This window comes from Canis lupus, chromosome 7, assembly GCF_048164855.1.
Source record: "Canis lupus baileyi chromosome 7, mCanLup2.hap1, whole genome shotgun sequence".
Lineage (NCBI taxonomy): Eukaryota > Metazoa > Chordata > Mammalia > Carnivora > Canidae > Canis > Canis lupus.
Genome location: NC_132844.1, coordinates 61,903,636 through 61,922,493, shown reverse-complemented (window position 1 = coordinate 61,922,493; position 18,858 = coordinate 61,903,636). Strand labels below are relative to the sequence as shown.

The 18,858-nt window shown below is 42.4% G+C and overlaps 1 protein-coding gene across 3 annotated transcripts in view; it reads right to left on the bottom strand.

Moving 5' to 3' along the window:
- The window catches only part of CCND3 (cyclin D3), a 94,375-nt gene that overhangs the window by 48,479 nt on the left and 27,038 nt on the right, over positions 1 to 18,858 (bottom strand). Inside the window, exon 2 of one of the 3 annotated variants that reach the window (XM_072833054.1) lies at positions 15,327 to 15,440. The exons of the other annotated variants lie outside the window; for them this stretch is intronic. The gene's annotated coding sequence lies outside the window, so the exon portion shown is untranslated. The remainder of the gene's footprint in view (positions 1 to 15,326; positions 15,441 to 18,858) is intronic. 3 annotated transcript variants of the gene reach the window in all.

The following is an 18,858-nucleotide window of genomic DNA, read 5'->3' as shown; positions in this document are numbered from 1 at the left end:
TGTATAGTTTAACTTATTTAACAATGAGCATGTGCTACTTTTAGAATCATACCACACACGCACACACACACACACACACTAAACCCTTGACTAGTAATCCTATCTCTAAAAATCTATTCTTTAAAAAGAAATTACTAATAGATAATCTGTGTAGGCCTCTATCTATTAAAGAAATTGAATCAATAACTAATAACTTTCCAAAGCAGAAAACACCAGGCCCAGATGGGTTTGCTGGCAAATTCTACCAAACATCTAAGGAAAAAATTATTATTATTCTCTAGAATCTCAGGACATAGAAGCAGAAAGAATACATCCCAACTATTCTATGAGACCAGCATTACACTAATACCAAAGCCAGACAAAAACATTACAAGAAAAGAAAACTACAGACCAAATCTCTCATGAATATAGATGCAAAAATCCTCCACAAAATATCAACAAATTGAATCCAATAATGTATAAAAATTATACACCATGACCAGGTGAGATTTCTCCTAGGTATGCAAGGCTGGTTTAACATTCAAAAACCAATTAATATAATCCATCATATCAATAGGCTAAAGAAGAAAAGTCACATGATATTAACAGATGCAGAAAAAGCATTTGGCAAAATCCAACACCCATTCATGAATGAAATAGAGGGGGTACTTCTTCAACCTGATAAAGAGCAGCTACCTAAAAACTATAACTAATATCATATTTAATGATGAGAAACTCAGTTTTCCCACTAAGATGAGGAACAAGATAAGGATGTCCCTTCTTGCCACTGTTCTCAATATTGTACTGGAAGTTCTAGTAATACAATAAGACAAGGAAAGGAAATAAAAGATACAAAGATTGGGAAGGAAGAAACAAAACCGTATTTGTTCACAGATGACATGACTACCTATATGGAAAATTTGAAAGAATCAACAACAACAAAAAGTCCTGGAATTAATAAGCAATTGTGGCACTGTTGCACGATACAATATTAATATACAAAGTGAATCACTTTCCTATATACTAGCAAGTGGAGCAAGTGTAATCTGAAATTACCATTTACAGTATTCACTTTGGCAGCACACATACTGAAATTACCATTTACATTAGCAGCCCCCTAAAAATGAAATATTTATTTATTTTTAAAAATCTTTAAAAAAATGAATCTAGATATAGACCTATATTCTTCACAAAAACTAACTCAAAATGGATCATAGACCTAAATATAAAACTCAAAACTATAACTCCTGGAAGATAACATAGGAAGACCCCTAAATGACCTTGGATAAGGTCATGACTTTGTAGAGGGAACACCCAAGGTGTGATCTATAAAAGAAATTATTAAAAATTTAATTTATACAAAAAATTTAATTTATACATATACATAAAATTATAATTATACATATAATTAATAAGCTGGACTTCATTAAAATTAAAAACTTCTGGGGTGCCTGGGCACTCAGTCAGTTAAGCATCTGCCTTTGGCTCAGGTCATGATCCCAGGGCTCTGGGTTTATGCCTCAAGTTGGGGGTCCCTGCTCAGCAGAGAGTTTGCTTCTCCCTCCCCCAGCTCATGCTCTCTCTCTCTCTCAAATAAATAAATAAAATCTTTTAAAAAATTAAAAATTTCTGGTCTATAAAAGACAACGTCAAGAGAATGAGGAGACATGGGCTATGGATTATGATAGAATATTTGCAAAAGATACATCTGATAAAGGATTGCTGTCCAAAATATATAAATTAATAAAGCTCAACAATATGAAAATTAATCTAATTTAAAATTGGGGAAAAATCCTGAACAGACACCTCACCAAAGAATATATGGGTATGGCAGATAAGTGTATGAAAGATACTCAACATCATATGTCATCAGGGAAATGAAAAAAAAATATTTAAAGATTTTATTCATTTATTCGTGAGAGACACATAGAGAGAAAGGCACAGGCAGAGGGAGAAGCAGGCTCCCTTCGAGGAGCCCGATTCGGGATTCAATCCTGGGACCCCGGGACCACACCCTGAGCCGAAGGCAAACGCTCAACAGCTGAGCCACCCAGGCATCCCAGGAAATGAAAATTAAAACAAAGATAGGATATCACTTGTATAGGAATAACCTCACAGTTCTCCTATATGTTTATCCTTTACTGTCACATGCCTACCATACTCACAATGCTTCTGACACCAAGCAATTCTGCAACATCGGCTGGGTGTCCTGTAATTTACCTCAATTCTCACACTATCTACTTGGAGATAGTGTCAGATCCCACAGGTTAAGAGCTCACTTCCACAAGACTTCCTTCTACTTCAGATGCCAATCACAAGTAGTAGGTCCCAGGTTATCCAGAACTCTGTCCAGTTGTCTACAGGTCAGAGATTCCTGTGACCTCCTCTTTGGATTTTTTTTTTTCCTCTGTATTAATTTGCTAGTTCACAGATCTCAGGAATACAGTTACTTACGTTTACCAGTTTATTAAAGGATATGATAAAAGATACAGATGACCAGCCAGATGAAGAGGGTCCCAAGCTCTGTCCCTGTGGAACTGGGGTGTATAGCCCTCCTGGCTCGTGGATGTGTTTACCCACCTGGAAACTCCCCAAACCTCATGCTATTGGGATTTTTCTGGAGGCTTCCTCATGAAGGCATTAATTATTCCATTCTGGAGAAAGGAAGGACAGAGCTGAAAATTCCAAGCTTTTAGTCATGGTCTTTCTAGAGACCAGGCCCACCCAGAGGCTATTCAGGAACCGGACCGGACCGGAGTCACCTTATTAGAACAAAAGATACTCTATCACCCAGGAAATTCCAGGGGACTTAAGATCCCTATGTCAGGAACCTGGGTCAAAGATCAAATACCAGAACAAAAGATGCTCCTAGTGTTCTTATCACAGGAAATTAGAGAGGTTTAGGAGCTATGTGCCAGGAACCAGGGGCAGAGACCAACATACTCTTTTTTCTGTTATTTCACACCACTACACACCTATCAGAATGGTCAGTAATCCAGAACACTGACAACACCAAATGCTGATGGTGAGGGGGAGCAATAGGAAATCTCGTTTGTTGCTGGTGAGAATGCCAAATGGTAGAGACACTCTGAAGACAGTTTGGCAGTTTTTACAAAATTAATTACACTCTTACCATAATTCTAGCAATTGTGCTCCTTGGCACAAATGAACTGAATGAACTAAACTGAAAATACATCTACACAAAAAACCTGTGTGTGGGCATTCACAGCAGCTTTATTTATAATTGCAAAAACCTGGAAGAAAGTAAGATGCCCTTCAGTTGGTGAATGGATAAACTATACTTCAACCAGACAATGGAATATCATCCAGTGCTTTTAAAAAAAAAAAAAAAAAAAAAAGGCTATCAAGCCATGACAAGACATGGAGGAAACTTAGTTGCATATTACTAAGTGAAAGAAGCCAATATGAAAAGGTGACATGTTATACAAATTAAACTACTTGACATTCTGGAAAATGCAAAATTATGGAATGAGTAAAAAGATCAGCAGTTGCCAGGGTCTGATGGGGAAGGACTGACAAATATCTGGAGCACAGAGGACTTGTAGGGCAGTGAAAATATGATACCGCAGTGGTGGATACATGTCATTATACATTTATCCAAACCCATAAAATGTGTAACACCAAGGGTGAATCTTGATGTAAACCATGACTTTTGGGTGATAATGATAATTATAGGACCATGATCAGAACAAATGTGACATCCCTTTGGCGCAGGATGTCAATAGTAGGGTTGACAGTGGGAGGCTGTGCATGTGGAGGGACAGGGAGTGTATGAGAATTCTCTGTACTTTTTGCTCAGTTTTTCTCTGAACCTAAAAAAGAAGTTTATCAATTAAAAAAATACTTATGCATAGGAATATACAAAGGGTTATGTATAGGGCAACTGGGTGATTCAGTTGATTGGGCGGCTGACTGGATTTCAGCTTGGGTCAAGATCTCAGGGTCGTGGAATCAAAGCCGTGTCCAGCTCTGAGCTCAGTGTGGTCTGCTTGGGATTCTCTCTCTCTCCCTTTCCCTCTGCCCCTCTCCCTGCTCGTGCTCGCTCTTATGCTCTCTCTCTTTCTCTCAAATAAATCTTTAAAAAAAAAAAAAAAGGTTATTTATGATAGCATAAATGTGTAAACAGGGCAGCCCCGGTGGCTCAGCAGTTTAGTGCCTGCTTTCAGCCCAGGGTGTGATCCTGGAGGCTCGGGATCGAGTCCCACGTCGGGCTCCCTGCGTGGAGCCTGCTTCTCCCTCTGCCTGTGTCTTTGCCCCTCCCCCTCCGTGTCTGTCATGAATAAATAAATAAAATCTTAAAAAAAAGAGAGAAAAGTCTTCTCTAAAAAAAAAATGTGTAAACAATCTTACATTTCAAGGGCAGGGAAATGGTTATGTGAATTATGTCCCACAGCCAATCAGTTCTATCTGTGCAGCATTTATAATAAGCAGGGAAAATGTTGAGAAATTGAAAAAAGCAAAGATATATAATTGTATGAATGGAATGATAAAATTATGTATTGCAAAAAACCTAGGAGGGTAAAATACTGAAATTTTGGCAGTGAGTTGTCTTTGAGTTTTAAATTTTGCTTTTACAAATGTGTATCCTTTTTATTGTAAAACTTATGATAAAAACTTAAAAATAGTGGCACCTGGGTAGCTCAGTTGCTTAAGTTGCTCATTTGCCTTTGGCTCAGGCCATGATCCCAGGGTTCTGGGATGGAGCCCCACCTTGGGCCCCCTGCTCAGCAGGAAGCCTGCTTCTCCCTCTGCCTCTGTCTGTTGGTGCTTTCTCTCTCTGTCAAATAAATAAATAAAATCTTTAAAAAAAAAAAACTTAAAAAATACAGAAATGGATAGCAAACAGAAATCACTCATAACCCCATTATCTGCCAGTAACAGAGAGGTCACCTTCACATGTGAGAGAGTGGATGATTTTCTTTTCTGTGTTCTATTATTTGTAGATTTTCTATTATTAGTAGAAAATTAAATATGCTTTGTTTTTATTTAAGATTTTATTTTTAAGTAATTTCTATACCCAACATTGGGCTCAAGCACACAACCTGGAGACCAAGAGTCACAAGTTCTTCCAGCTGAGCCAGTGAGGTGCCCCTCTTTAAAATAATATTCCAGGGCACCTGGGTGGCTCAGTCGGTTAAGCATCTAATTTTTGGTTTTGGCTTGGGTCATGATCTTGGGTCCTGAGATTGAGCTCTGCTTTGGGCTCTGTACTCAGAGCAGAGTCTGTTTTTGTCTCTCTCTCTTTCTCTCTGCTCCTCTCCCTGCTCTTTGTTTCTCTCTGGAATAAATAAATAAAATCTTTAAAAAAAAAAATCCTTGTCAGGGCCGTGCCTGGGTGGCTCAGTGGCTGAGCATATGCCTTCTGCTCAGGTCATGATCCCAGGGTCCTGGGATCAAGTCCCCCATCAGGCTCTCCACAGGGAGCCTGCTTCTCCCTCTGCCTATGTCTCTGCCTCTCTCTCTCTCTCTCTCTCTCATGAAAAATAAATAAAATCTTAAAAAAGAAAAATCTGGGATGCCTGGGTGGCTGAGCTGTTCAGCACCTGCCTTCAGCTCAGGTAGTGATCCCGGAATTCGAGATCAAGTCCCACATCAGGCTCCCTGCAAGGAACCTGCTTCTCCCTCTACCTGTGTCTCTGCCTCTCTCTCTCTCTCTCTCTCTGTGTGTGTGTGTATCTCTCATGAATAAATAAATAAATCGTAAAAAAAAAAAATCCTTGGAAGGGCACCTGGCCGGCTCATTTCATGGAGCCTGCAACTCTCAATCTTGGAGTTGTAAGTTTGAGCCCCACATGTGGCATGGTGCTCACCTAAAACTTAAAAAAAAATTTTTAATAAATAAATAGATAAAAATAATCCTCTTCAGACATCATTTCTAAGGCCTCTCCATGGAATATTTCAAATCCTCCAGTTTGAATGGATCTCTCATTCCTATCTACACTCTAATTTGTGTCTATATTAGTTCAGGATATAGTTTATTCTGTATGCTTATTAATTGTGTTTTTGCATTTCCTTCTCTCCTTGCAGGCAGAGACAAGTCTTACCCTTTCTATATCCTAGCTTTGTATCTAGAAATTTACTGATTAAATGTTCCTGCCATGTTTCCTGTTACGTCCCTGCCCGTACATTCATGTGCCCTCTCTCCAGCCAACACAGTGGATGCTCAGAGAATCTATCTTCTTTTAGGGGAGCTTGATGGCCTAAATCTCTCCCAGCTTCCTAGCTTGAATGTTGCTCCATCTCTCCCTCCCACATACCAGGACACAAAGGGCGGGGCACTTTCTCCAGAAGGGCCCCAGTCATAATGCACCTTTGTGTGAAGCAACAACCTTTGCACTGGCTCTTATTAGTATTTTCAGAGAAATTCGTTTATCAGATTAACTAGTTGGCACTGACATGAAGAATCTGACCCTGGGACAGAGATATAAGCAAACTAAGGTGGGGTGGTGAGCGCATGGCAGAGCAAAGATCTGGCTGGTGGGGAACAGTATGACTGTTCTGGGGTAGAGGAGGCCGACTGGGGGCAAGACAGGTAAGGGGGCAGGGATTAGGTTGGGGCAGCCCAGACTTAGGAGGCCATTAAAATCAATTTTCACTTACTTTACCAAAGCACTTAGAGCCACAGCGTGAGCTGAAAACCAGGAGCAGCAGGAAAATCTGGCCAGACACCAAGAACAGCCTCAGTCTATCATTTTAGGATTTCAGATGATCACTTCTTTCCTGTCCCCAAGAATGGCAATATCTAATTACATGGCACTTACGTGGTGCCCCTGGTCTACCCTTTTTATTATATTAAGTTGATCAATCTATAAACCAGAGGAGATAAGTATTATTAATATTATGTGACAGATGAGGAAACTGGCATAAAAAGATTAAGTAACTTGCCCAAGTTCCCACAGCCAGATGGGGACAATCTAAAATGTGGGATCCATCAGAACCTGTGCTCCAAGTGCTAAGAGGGCACAATGAGATCCTCCCTTCCAGGATTAGGCCCCCAGGGCCTCTCTGCTCTACCCTTTCACTTTTCCTTTCTGGTGCTACAGAAGGAAGCAAAAGGGCTGGAAAGCCTATAGCACTAAGGCAGTGCTATACTTGGTAGTTTAGAGGTGACTAATAAACAAGCTTTTTTTTAAAAAAAAAAAAAAAAAAGGAGATCCTCCCACCCCTGGTTGTGTAGTATTCAAAAGCTCCCTCTGTCTATCAGCCCACCCAACTGCTGAATTAAATTTAGCCTTGCAGGGGATCCCCGGGTGGCTCAGCAGTTTAGCGCTTGCCTTCGGCCCAGGGCGTGATCCTGGAGACCAGGGATCGAATCTCATGTCAGGCTCCCCGCATGGAGCCTGCTTCTCCCTCTGCCTGTGTCCCTGCCTCTTTCTTTCTCTGTCTCTCTCATGAATAAATAAACAAAACCTTTAAAAAAAAATTTAGCCTTGCAAATAACCTCTAAGCAACTCCTGGAGTGGATAGGAGTTCAGGCATTTAAAAAATACTTATTGGGATCCCTGGGTGGCGCAGCGGTTTGGCGCCTGCCTTTGGCCCAGGGCGCGATCCTGGAGACCCAGGATCGAATCCCACGTCGGGCTCCCGGTGCATGGAGCCTGCTTCTCCCTCTGCCTGTGTCTCTGCCCCTCTCTCTTTCTCTCTCTGTGACTATCATAAATAAATAAAAATTAAAAAAAATAAAATAAAATAAAATAAAATAAAAAATACTTATTGTAGGGAAGTCTGGGTGGCTCAGTCAATTAAGCATTCCACTCTTGGTTTCAGCTCAGGTCATGATCTCAGGGTCCTGGGATTGCTCCTTACCTAGCAGGGAATCTGCTTCCCCCTCCTTCCTCTGCCCCTCCCTCCGCTCTTGCAATGTCTCTCTCTCTCTCTCTCTCTCTCTCTCAAATAAATAAATAATATTTATTGTATACCTGCTAGGTGTCAAGCACTGGTCTAAATGCCAAAATAAATTTTTTTGGCTAAAAGGATTATCACAGTAAGCAAGATGGCAGAAAAATGTAAGGGTCTTCTCAAGCAGGGATGGAACACATGGGACTACTAAGGTGACTCCTCTCTGTGCCATGGCTCAGGTCTTTCCAAGAGCAGGCATGGGGATGCCCGGGTGATTCAGTCAGTGACGCCTCTGCCTTCAGCTCAGGTCATGATCCCAGGATCCTGAGATTGAGCCTGCATCGGACTTCTGCTGAGCAGGGGGTCTGCTTCTCCCTCTCCCTCTGCCCTCCCTCCCCTCTCACACTCTCTCTCTCAAATAAAGAAATAGAATCTTGAAAAAAAAAAAAAAAAGGAGCAGCCATAGATACAAGTCGAGAGTAGCTGAAGTCAAAGATGTCTCCAAGGCAGAAAATGCTTAATAGGGCTTTCAGGGGATCCCTGGGTGGCGCAGCGGTTTAGCGCCTGTCTTTGGCCCAGGGCGCGATCCTGGAGACCCGGGATCGAATCCCACGTCGGGCTCCCGGTGCATGGAGCCCGCTTCTCCCTCTGCCTATGTCTCTGCCTCTCTCTCTCTCTCTCTCTCTGTGACTATCATAAATAAATAAAAATTTTTAAAAAATAGGGGGCTTTCAGGTCTCAAATACTATGTCACCACAAGATGTTAAGAGCCCTGGATTCCTGGATCACTGCTTGGAGGTCATGAAGTGAAAAAAGCTGTCTGATTTCGTGTACCGTTGTTGCAATAAAGTCTGTTGTGTTGGGAGAATGAAAGTTCTGAGATGTTTGGTGAAGCTGGGGTTAATGGGCTTCCCTTAGTCTGGGAAGCTTTCCCCAAACTTGTCACCCTCCTCTCCACAGGGTTCATCTCTTCTGTAAGGTCTCCTGAAGCCCTTTGTTTGAATTTCTACAATGGCACTTCTAGTGGATGTTTTAGGGTCAATCTTCTCTTGAGTGGTGAGCTCCTTAAGGGTAGGACTTAATATAAGACCATCACTCGGGTGTTCAAGAAACTGAGATGATTTGGTGAAGAGGAAGGAAGAACAATGTAGTTTTGGATAGACCATCTAAACCGATGGTAAGATACCTGAGTGTCCCTACTCCACTAGCATTTTAAATAAAGGGCTTTGAGCTCAGTAAGATGTTAGAGGGGATTTGGGCCATCAGAAAAGTCTCAACAGGGATGCCTAGGTGGCTCAGCGGTTGACCATCTGCCTTTGGCTCAGGTCGTGATCCCCGGGGTCCTGTGATCGAGTCCCGCATCAGGCTCCCCATGGGGAGCCTGCTTCTCCCTCTGCCTGTGTCTCTGCCTCTCTCTGTGTCTCACATGAATAAATAAATAAAATCTTTAAGAAAAAAAGTGTCAACATTGAGAACTTTAATAGCAGAAGAGATCCTGTAGATCAAGATCATGATAGCCAGCCACTGTGCCGAGCTCTTTTCATCATTTTTTAAAAAATTTTTTAGACACAGAGAGAGAGGTGGGGGAGAGGCAGAGGACTAGGGAGAGAGAGAGGGGGAGAGAGAGAGAGAGAGAGAGAGAGAGAGAGAGAGAGAATCCCAAGCAGACTACCCACTGAGCATGGAGCCCCATGCAGGGTTCGATCTCACAACCCCAAGAACATGACCTGAGCAGAAACCAAGGGTCGGACGCTTAACTGATTGAGCCACTCAGGCACCCCTCATCATTATTTTAGTCCATTCTCAGAGCAACCCCAGGAAGTAGTGATTATTACTGCAACTTCAAAGACAAGGAAGCTGAGACTCAGGTTATATATGGTAACATCCTGGTAAGTTGAGGAGCTAGAACTCAGATAAAAGCAAGACCAATACAATAAACATAATCATAAAGACATTGAGTTATTTTTTTTTAATACTTGGGATGCCCCAGGTAATTTAGTACTTTTTTTAAAAGTAAATTCTATGCCCAACATGGGGCTTGAACTCCTGACTCCAACATCAAGGAGTCACATGTTCATCCGAATGAGCCGGTTGGGCATCCCAATTTAGTACTTTCATATGCTTACATCTTGCAACCATCCTATGAAACAGTATCTACAAATGCAAAAGTATAGTTCTACTGATCAGCTAAGCTCTTAACCATAACTATGGCTTTAAGTAAGCTTTTGGGGACATTCACTATTAAAGGGCTAGAAAGATAATAATTTGCAAAAACACTTTTATAGTTTGCAAAATGATTTCACGTATCTTTTATCATTTGATTCCCACAAGGTAGTGAAGGGGGATGGGCAAGGCAAGTGGAGTTTTTTGTTGTTTTTTTAAAGATTCTTATTTATGAGAGACACAGAGAGAGAGGCAAAGACATAGGGAGAGGGAGAAGCCGGCTCCCCATGGGGAGCCTGATGCAGGACTCGATCCCAGGACCCCAGGATCACAACCTGAATCAAAGGCAGATGCTAAACCACTGAGCCACCCAGGTGCCCCAAGGCAAGGGTTTTGATACCCAATTGAAAGATGAGGAACCTAAGACTCCAGGATACAATCAAGATTCGAATGGAGGTCTTTGACTTCTAATGCAGGCCCCATTAAAAGCACAGGTAGAAAAGAAGCAATACATAGAAAGGGTGAAAATTAAATGATGGAAATAATATAATACTAACTGAAAGAAGTTTATGCCAAATATTAACATGGGATAAAACAGATGCTAGGCAAAAAGCATTATAAAAGATAGTTATCATATGATGATTCAAAAATGTGCTATAGGGAACCCTGGGTGGCGCAGCGGTTTAGCGCCTGCCTTTGGCCCAGGGCGCGATCCTGGAGACCCGGGATCGAATCCCACGTCGGGCTCCCGGTGCATGGAGCCTGCTTCTCCCTCTGCCTATGTCTGTCTGTCTGTCTGTCTGTCTCTCTCTCTCTCTGTGTGACTATCATAAATAAATAAAAATTTTTAAAAAAAGATATAAAAATGTGCTACAATAATAATTTGTTTGTTAGAACAATATAATAATTCTAAATCGGTATATCCCAAATAAGAAAAGCTTCAAAATGCATAAAGCTAAATTTGACAAAACTATAAGGAGAAATTGATAAATCCACATTGGGGCAAGAGAGTTTTAATACATCTTTTAAAATAATTGATAGATCAAGGAGTGCCTGGGTGGCTTGGTCGGTTAAAGGTCTGCTTTTGGCTCAGGTCATGACCCCAGGTCCTGGGATCCAGGCCCACATTGAGCTCCCTGCTCAGTGTGGAGCCTGCTTCTCCTTCTGCCTCTGCCCCTCCCCTGCTTGTGCTCTTGCACGCTCTCTCTCTGAAATGAAAAAAAAAAATATTTTAAAACACAAAATAAAAAATAAAAAGATAATATATCATGTGACAATTCAGTATATTACAGAAATACAACAAAATTTAACATAAAAATATTAATGTAATTTATAGCATTCCAATGAAGGAAGAAAACCCACAGCATCATTTCAATAGATGTAGAAAAAGCATTTGATAAAATTCAATTCCTATTAAAAAGCGTTTACCAAAAACCTACAGCATTATTATTAGTAGGGAACTCTAAGAATCACTTGTTCCAGGGGATGGAGGGATGGGCAAAATGAATGAAGGGGAGTAGGAGATACAGGATTCCAGTCACAGAATGAAAAGCCACATGAATAAATACAGTCATTGGTATTGTAACAGCAATGTATGGTGTCAGATGGTAGCTACACGTGTGGTGAGCATGGCATAACCTAATAAACCTGTTGAATCACCATGTTGTACATTTGAAATTAATGTAACACTGTGTGTCAACTATATTTCAATTAAGAAAAATAGGGGGTAACTGGCTGGCTCAGTTGGAAGAGCATGTGACTCCTGACCTCAGCATCCTGAGGTTGAGCCCCACATTGGGTGTAGAGTTTACTAAAAAAAAAAACTTAAAAAAAATTTTATGTATTTATTTGAGAGAGTGAGAGAGGAAGAGCACAAGCGGGGGAGGGCAGAAAGAGAAGCAAACTTCCCACTGAGCAAAGAGCCTGAGCCAAAGGCAGACGCTTAACTGATTGAGCTACCCGAGCTACCCAGGCGCCCAATAAGTAAACTTAAAAAAAAAAAAAAAAAAAAAAGTAGCATTTCCTTCAAACTCAGGAACAAGTCAGAGAAGTCAGCTGTTCCTCCTTCTAATTGACTACATTGGAGCAACAGCAGAAAGCAAAGAAAAATAAATTCAAGGTATAGAATTAGAAAGAAACAACGTAATTATTAATAGATGATGTGATTGGACAGAATCCGTTCAAGTCCTTAAACTACTAAAATTAGTTATAAGAACGATCAACAAAACTGAGTATGTCAGTAGTGTTTATTGGAGGGATGGGACCAAAAGGGGGACACAGGAAGTGTCCATGGAATTACTGATGTTGTATGTAAATTGTAAGGTGGGTATTACAGGTTTAGTTTTATTACGCTGCTTTATAATTTATACATATATGTGTATATGTATTTATATTCATTTGTGCCATATTCAGTATTCATATTCATAATTCAATTTAAGTTTAAATAAAATGTCTCTCTACTTTCTATGTTACATGTGCTTTTCTATTCTTTTACAAGGCAGGGGCACCTGGGAGGTTCAGGGAGTGGTTAAGCATCTGCCTTTGGCTCAGGGCGTGATCCTGGAGTCCTGGGATCGAGTCCCATATCAGGCTCCCCATGGGGAGCCTGCTTCTCCTTCTGCCTATCTCTCTGTGCCGCTCATGAATGAATGAATACATAAATAAATAAATAATCTTTATTCTTTTACAAGACACATATAAAAATGTCTGTATTTGGAAGAAAAAAATGATTAAAGAAAGAAAAAAAGAAAAGCCAATGAATAGAGGCTAGATGTTTTTTTGTTTTGTTTTGTTTTTGTTTTTGTTTTTGTTTTGTTTTGTTTTGTTTGTTTTTTGCTAGATGGGTTTGATGGATGGGCTGCTGGGTGACAAGGAGGGTCGTTAACAAGGCTAAGCCCAATTAACGTCAGGACAAGGGCTTAGTCAAGGACTGAGAAGAGCCTGGGAGATTGGTGGTGGTGGGGGGCACTGGTAGCAGTGACCTTTAAGAGGGCAGTTTTTATAGGCTGGCAGGAGGCGGGGCCCAAAAGCAGAGGGTTAAATCATGAATGAATAAATAGCAAAAAACTGGAAACCACCCAAAGGCCTAACAATCGGGGCCTGGTTAAACAACCATAGCACCATTCATAGAAGAAATGATGCTGTGTCCACACACAGACGGGCTTACAAAATTAGGTGACGTAAAACATTTCAGGACACAAGATAGCATTTGTGCCGATCACAATCATGAAAGGACACGCGTGTGCAGCGAGGAGCAGATAGGATTGGACAAGACCAAGTCATGTTTGCGGATGCTGTTCTAAGGTTAGGGGATTTTTTTCTTCTTTTTTGGAATGCTGGCAATCAACAAACGAAAACATGTAATGTTTCTTTAAAATCCAAAGAATGGCTGTTGAAGGGATGGACGCAGCCAGTGAAGGCCACTCAGTGGAGAAATCTGCCAGTGCCAGGAAGAAATGGGATGGCAAAGCAGCTGGGGGAGTGTGGAGGGCTTTGGGCAGCAGCTGGTGGGGGGAGGAGAGGGAGAGGCGGTTTCCTTTACTGCCTGTATTTCTTTTTTTAATTAAAATATTAATAATCTTCCTTTTCAACGGATTCGGTCTAGAAGGGTGCGTGTGTGCACGTGTGCGTGTGCTTGTGTGTGTGTGTGTGTGTGTGTGTGGTAAGCGAGCCCTCAGCCCCAGCCCTACGCCCCACTGTTAACAGTCGAATGTAGCTTTCCGGAGCTGTACCATTTTCTATTATATGCAGCTCACTGGTTTTTAATTACTGAGTGAGATAGGCTTTCTCACATAGAGCATTAGAGGGACTTAAATGGGGGAAATGTCCCATCCTCCAGAGTTAACTTCTGTTGGAAAGTGTCCTTCCAGATTTTTTTGTCTGAGTGCCTGTAAATGCCTGCATGTGTATTCGCATATAGTTTTATGGCTGGTTGTTTTTACAAAAGCGAGAACATTTTCTACCCGTAGTTGAGTGGTTTCACTCTACAATATGTCATGATGGATCACTCCCAAGTCACCACATAGAGATTAACCTCATGCTTGGATAGCTGCCTAATATCCCACAGCATACAGATGAAAGGTAAGCTTCAGAGAACACAGGGGCATCGCTTGCCCTACGATTGGCAGGGAAGGAGATCCAGAGACAAAAGATTCAAGATGGCAGGAGGCATTGCTTGGAGGCAGACTGGTCCAGGGAGTCAGAAGAAAGCAGACAGAGAGATCTTTTTTCTGCCCTCTCCTCTTAAGCCAGAGTCCCATCCAAATCTAGCTCAACACACAGAACTGCAGGGGGGAGGATTATGATTTGAGCCTGAGTGATAAAGCCACCACTGAGGGAGAACTTCCTTGAGTGACATGTTCTTCCCCCAGTGGTGGCTAAGCTGAGCCTACTTATCAGAAATCTTAAGGGGAGCCCCAGAATAGCAGTTCTGTAAGTGTAGTTAGTCCCTGAGCCCAGAAGCAGCATCGACTGGGGAGCAAGCCAGATGGGCAAATTCTCGGGCCCTTGGTCCTACCCAATCAGAATCTCTGGGAGTGAGTTTTAGCCATCCCAGTTCAAGGGACCCTCTAGGAGATGCAGATGTAGGGAAGGCAACTTTGAATACATTTGTTCTAGAATGTGGCTTTGAGTTTGACCTGCCCCACCCCAGTCTAGGAGATGGCAGAGAAGTCAGCCGAGAAGAGGATGGGTTGGCCAACTTCACAGTTGGTCTTCTTTGAGTTTAGAGGCTGTAGGCACAGTCAGCAAGCAACTCTAGGTAGTCCCTGGAACTGCCCTTCCCTCCCTATGACACCACCTCCATCGCACCACCTCCTCTTCTGGGAGGGTGGCAGTGCAACCCATTGCTTCCCACTTTCCCTTAACTGTGTCCCCTCCCAGGCTAAGTAACCCCACCCCTGGGGCACTGCCCTTGGAGGAATGGAGGACAGAGGAGGCAGAGAGGAGAGCAGCCTTGAAAGTTGGGGAGGAAATGGGATGTGGCTTCAGTGTGGCTGGGTTGGGGGAGGGAGTTGGAGGGAGAAGAGAAAGGAAGAGGAAGAATGTCCTCATTTCACCAGCTGCTTCTGCCCGCACCTGTTCAGCGGAGGCCTGAGGAAGGTCACCAGTAAATGAAACACAGCCCCACCCAGTCTACAGGGGCCCCTTCCCACACCGTCGTGGGGCCCGGGTTAACTGACAGGAAAACTGTGAATGGGTTCAGGTGGCTGAAATGAGGGGCGAGGGGAAACAGCTGGTCTCCTCCGGGGGTAGAGCAACTGTCTTCTATCACCCCCAGGCTCTGAGTTTGGGGCAAGGGGTGGAAGGGTGGGGCAGGTGGGTACCAGGTCTGAGACTGCAGATCTCCCTCAGAAGCTGAATGGAACATCACTGCAGAGCAGGAAGTCTCCGTACAAGCAGGCCACGCCCCACTAGAGCAGGTTCCCTGGTGTGAAGCCCTACAACATTCCACAAAGGTCTTCAGTTACTCCATGAGCAATAACCTTCATTAAAAAACAAAATTGAGGGGCGTCGGGGTGGCTCAGTGGTTGAGTGTCTGCCTTTGGCTCAGGTCGTGATCCCAGGGCCCTGGGATTGAGTTCCGAATTGGGCTCCTAAGGGGGAGCCTGCTTCTCCCTCTGCGTATGTCTCTGTTTCTCTCAGAATAAATAAATAAAATCTTTAAAAAACAAAATTGACTTTATTTGTAGAGCAGTTTCAGGTTCACTTAGAAAAAGTGAGCTGTGAAAAGTGACAGGAAATTTTAAAAGTTTCCCCTTGGTCTGCCCCCCAGAGAAACACACAGTAGCAGTTATCCAAGCATTCAATTGGTCAATCAGTCAATCGATCATTTTATACACATCCCAGGAGGGTTTTTTTTTTTAATTAATTAATTAATTAATTTTTTTTATAGCTATTTTCATTTATTTATTTATGATAGTCACAAAGAGAGAGAGAGAGGCAGAGACACAGGCAGAGGGAGAAGCAGGCTCCATGCACCGGGAGCCTGACATGGGATTCGATCCTGGGTCTCCAGGATCATGCCCTGGGCCAAAGGCAGGCGCCAAACCGCTGCGCCACCCAGGGATCCCAAATTTATTTATTTATGATAGTCACACACACAGAGAGAGAGAGAGGCAGAGACATAGGCAGAGGGAGAAGCAGGCTCCATGCACCGGAAGCCCGACGTGGGATTCGATCCCGGGTCTCCAGGATCGCGCCCTGGGCCAAAGGCAGGCGCTAAACTGCTGCGCCACCCAGGGATCCCCCAGGACGGTTTTTGACAGCAATTCTCAAACTTATTAAGAATCACTAGGAAGAGGGTGCGCCTGGGTGGCTCAGTGGTTGAGTGTCTGCCTTCGGATTGAGTCGTGATCTTGGGGTCCTGGGATCGAGTCCCACATCGGGCTCCCCACGGGGGGCTTGCTTCTCCCTCTGCCTATGTCTCTGCCTCTGAGTGTCTCTCATGAATAAATAAATAAAATCTTAAAAAAAAAAAGAATCACCAGGAAGTTTATTAACGAGGCAGGCTCTGGGTCTCCCAACCAGAGATTCTGATTCAGGAGGTCTGGAGGGAGACGCCGGTAATGTATTTTTTATTATTTTTTGACATACTCCACAGGCGATGTTGATATATTTGACACACTGGGCCCTATGATGAGAAGAATTGGTGTAGGGTAGAGGGCCAGAGGCTCTGGTGGGAAGTGAGGAAGTGGTGAACATAAAAACCTGAATACTCCTGCCCAACAAAAAAACAAAAGCCCCAATCCCATTCCCCAGCCCCCACCTTGAGAACTGATGACACAGCATATGGATCAATGTAAACTGAGGCAGTGGGCAATGATGGGTGTTCACAGGCCCTGAAAATGTCAGAGAGGACCAGACCATGAGAATGCTCATGGTACTGAGATCCATCCCTTCTAGAGCAACCAGAAAAGACTCAGAGTGAGGAGGAAATAAGCCAGGAACATGTCTGAGAATTTTTTGTTGTGAGGCTTGAGTAAATTAAAGTTTCTGTGCCTCCATTTCCTCACCTGTAAAATGGGGCTCACGATGGTCCTTCCTAGGTAACATTAAAAGAACACTATATGTAAAGAGTTTAGAGCAGTACCTGGTACTGCTCTGGTACATAATAAGCACTAGGTAAATGAAAGTTGTCACTGTTAGCACAAAGAAGGGCCCCAATTGGCAGAGAGGAGTGGAGAGGGCCAGAAGAAAGCCTTGCATCTAGGAGAATGCAAGCATCCTCTTGAGGATGATTAGTGTGGTTTGAACAGAGGGGTCATGGATAAGGATATGGAGGATTAGATTGGAAAGATGAGGCAGGGGTGTTGAATTATGGCCCCCAACATGATATGTTGAAGTTCTAACTCCTAGTATCTCAGAATGTTACCTTATTTGGAAATAGATTGTTGCAGATCTAATTAACATGAAGTCCTATGTGAGTAGGATAGGTCCTTAACCCAATATGACTGGTGTCTTTATAAGAAAAGACACAGAAGAAAATGGACACTTAAAGATAGAGGCAGATCAGAGTGACAGAGCTAAAAGTCAAGGAACACCTTGGGATACCGGAAGATAAAAGAAATAGGAAGGATCCTCTTCTAAAGACTTTGGAGGGACACAGTCTGCTGACACCTTCATTTTGGACTTCTGGTCTCCAGAACTGTGAAAGAGTACATTCCTGTTGTTTTAAGTCACTCAGTCTGTGGTCCTTTGTTATGGCTGCCCTAGGAAATGAATATTGGGGGTGTTTGCATTCCATGTGACAAGCAGCATGGAGCCACACTGTGGCATCTTCAACAGGGAAATTAGTCTTGATGAATAAACCAAAGAAACTTGGACTCATCAAAACCTGCTCCCAGTCTTGGCTCATTTTTTTTTAAAGCCTTTGCTTAAAAGTCCTTTGCCCAAGCGTCAAAAATGTTGGATGTCATGAAAAGACAAAGAAAAATTAAGGAGCCATTTTAGGCTAAAGGAAACCTACAGAGACATGATAACTGAATATAACCCATGATCTGGATCTTTGTTTTTTTTGTTTGTTTGTTTTTGTTTTGTTTTGTTTGGGCTATAAAGCATATACCATTAGGACAACTGCAATGTAAGAATGAGGTCTATAGATCCAAGCATCGTGTCAATGTTAATTTCCTGGGTTTTATCAATCTATTGGGGTTATGGAAGAGAAGACCTTATTTTAGGAGACACACCAAACTATTTAGAAGTGAAGGGATATAATGTCTGTAACATATTCAAATAATGTATATATATATGAATGTACATATATATGAATGATAGATTGATAAAGCAAATGTGATGAAATGTTAACATTGGGAAATCTGGGTGAAGACTATATGAGGATTTTTGCATAATTCTTGCAACTTTTCTCTATCTGAAATTGTCAAAAGGTGAAAGGAAAGAAGTCTGTCGACTAACCCCCTGAAGTCTCTAGAGTCTAAATCTGGACACTGAGCAAATGTGATCAGAGAAAGACTTCTGAGAACTTCTGATTTCTACATGTTGGGATTCTACTTATGCCTTTGGTGGTTATGGGCTATTAAAATGTGGTTAATTAATGTGGAATTCTCTACAATACAAGTTATTTGCAAAAATTACCTGGGACTGGAAGGAGCCATACATATGAAATCCGGCTTCTATCAGATTCATTATATCCTCATTAATATCCTGAGACAGGTGAATGCAGGCTCTTTTTAAACACATTTGGAAATAGAAATCTTATCCCCTCTCACAGCCCATTCCATTACTGGTCAGTTTTGACCATTAGACAATTTCTCAACCTACTGAGCTGGAACCTCCCTTCCTGACACAGGATAATATACAAGTTCCGGTGTGTCACTGTCCTTCAAGAATGTAAATGTA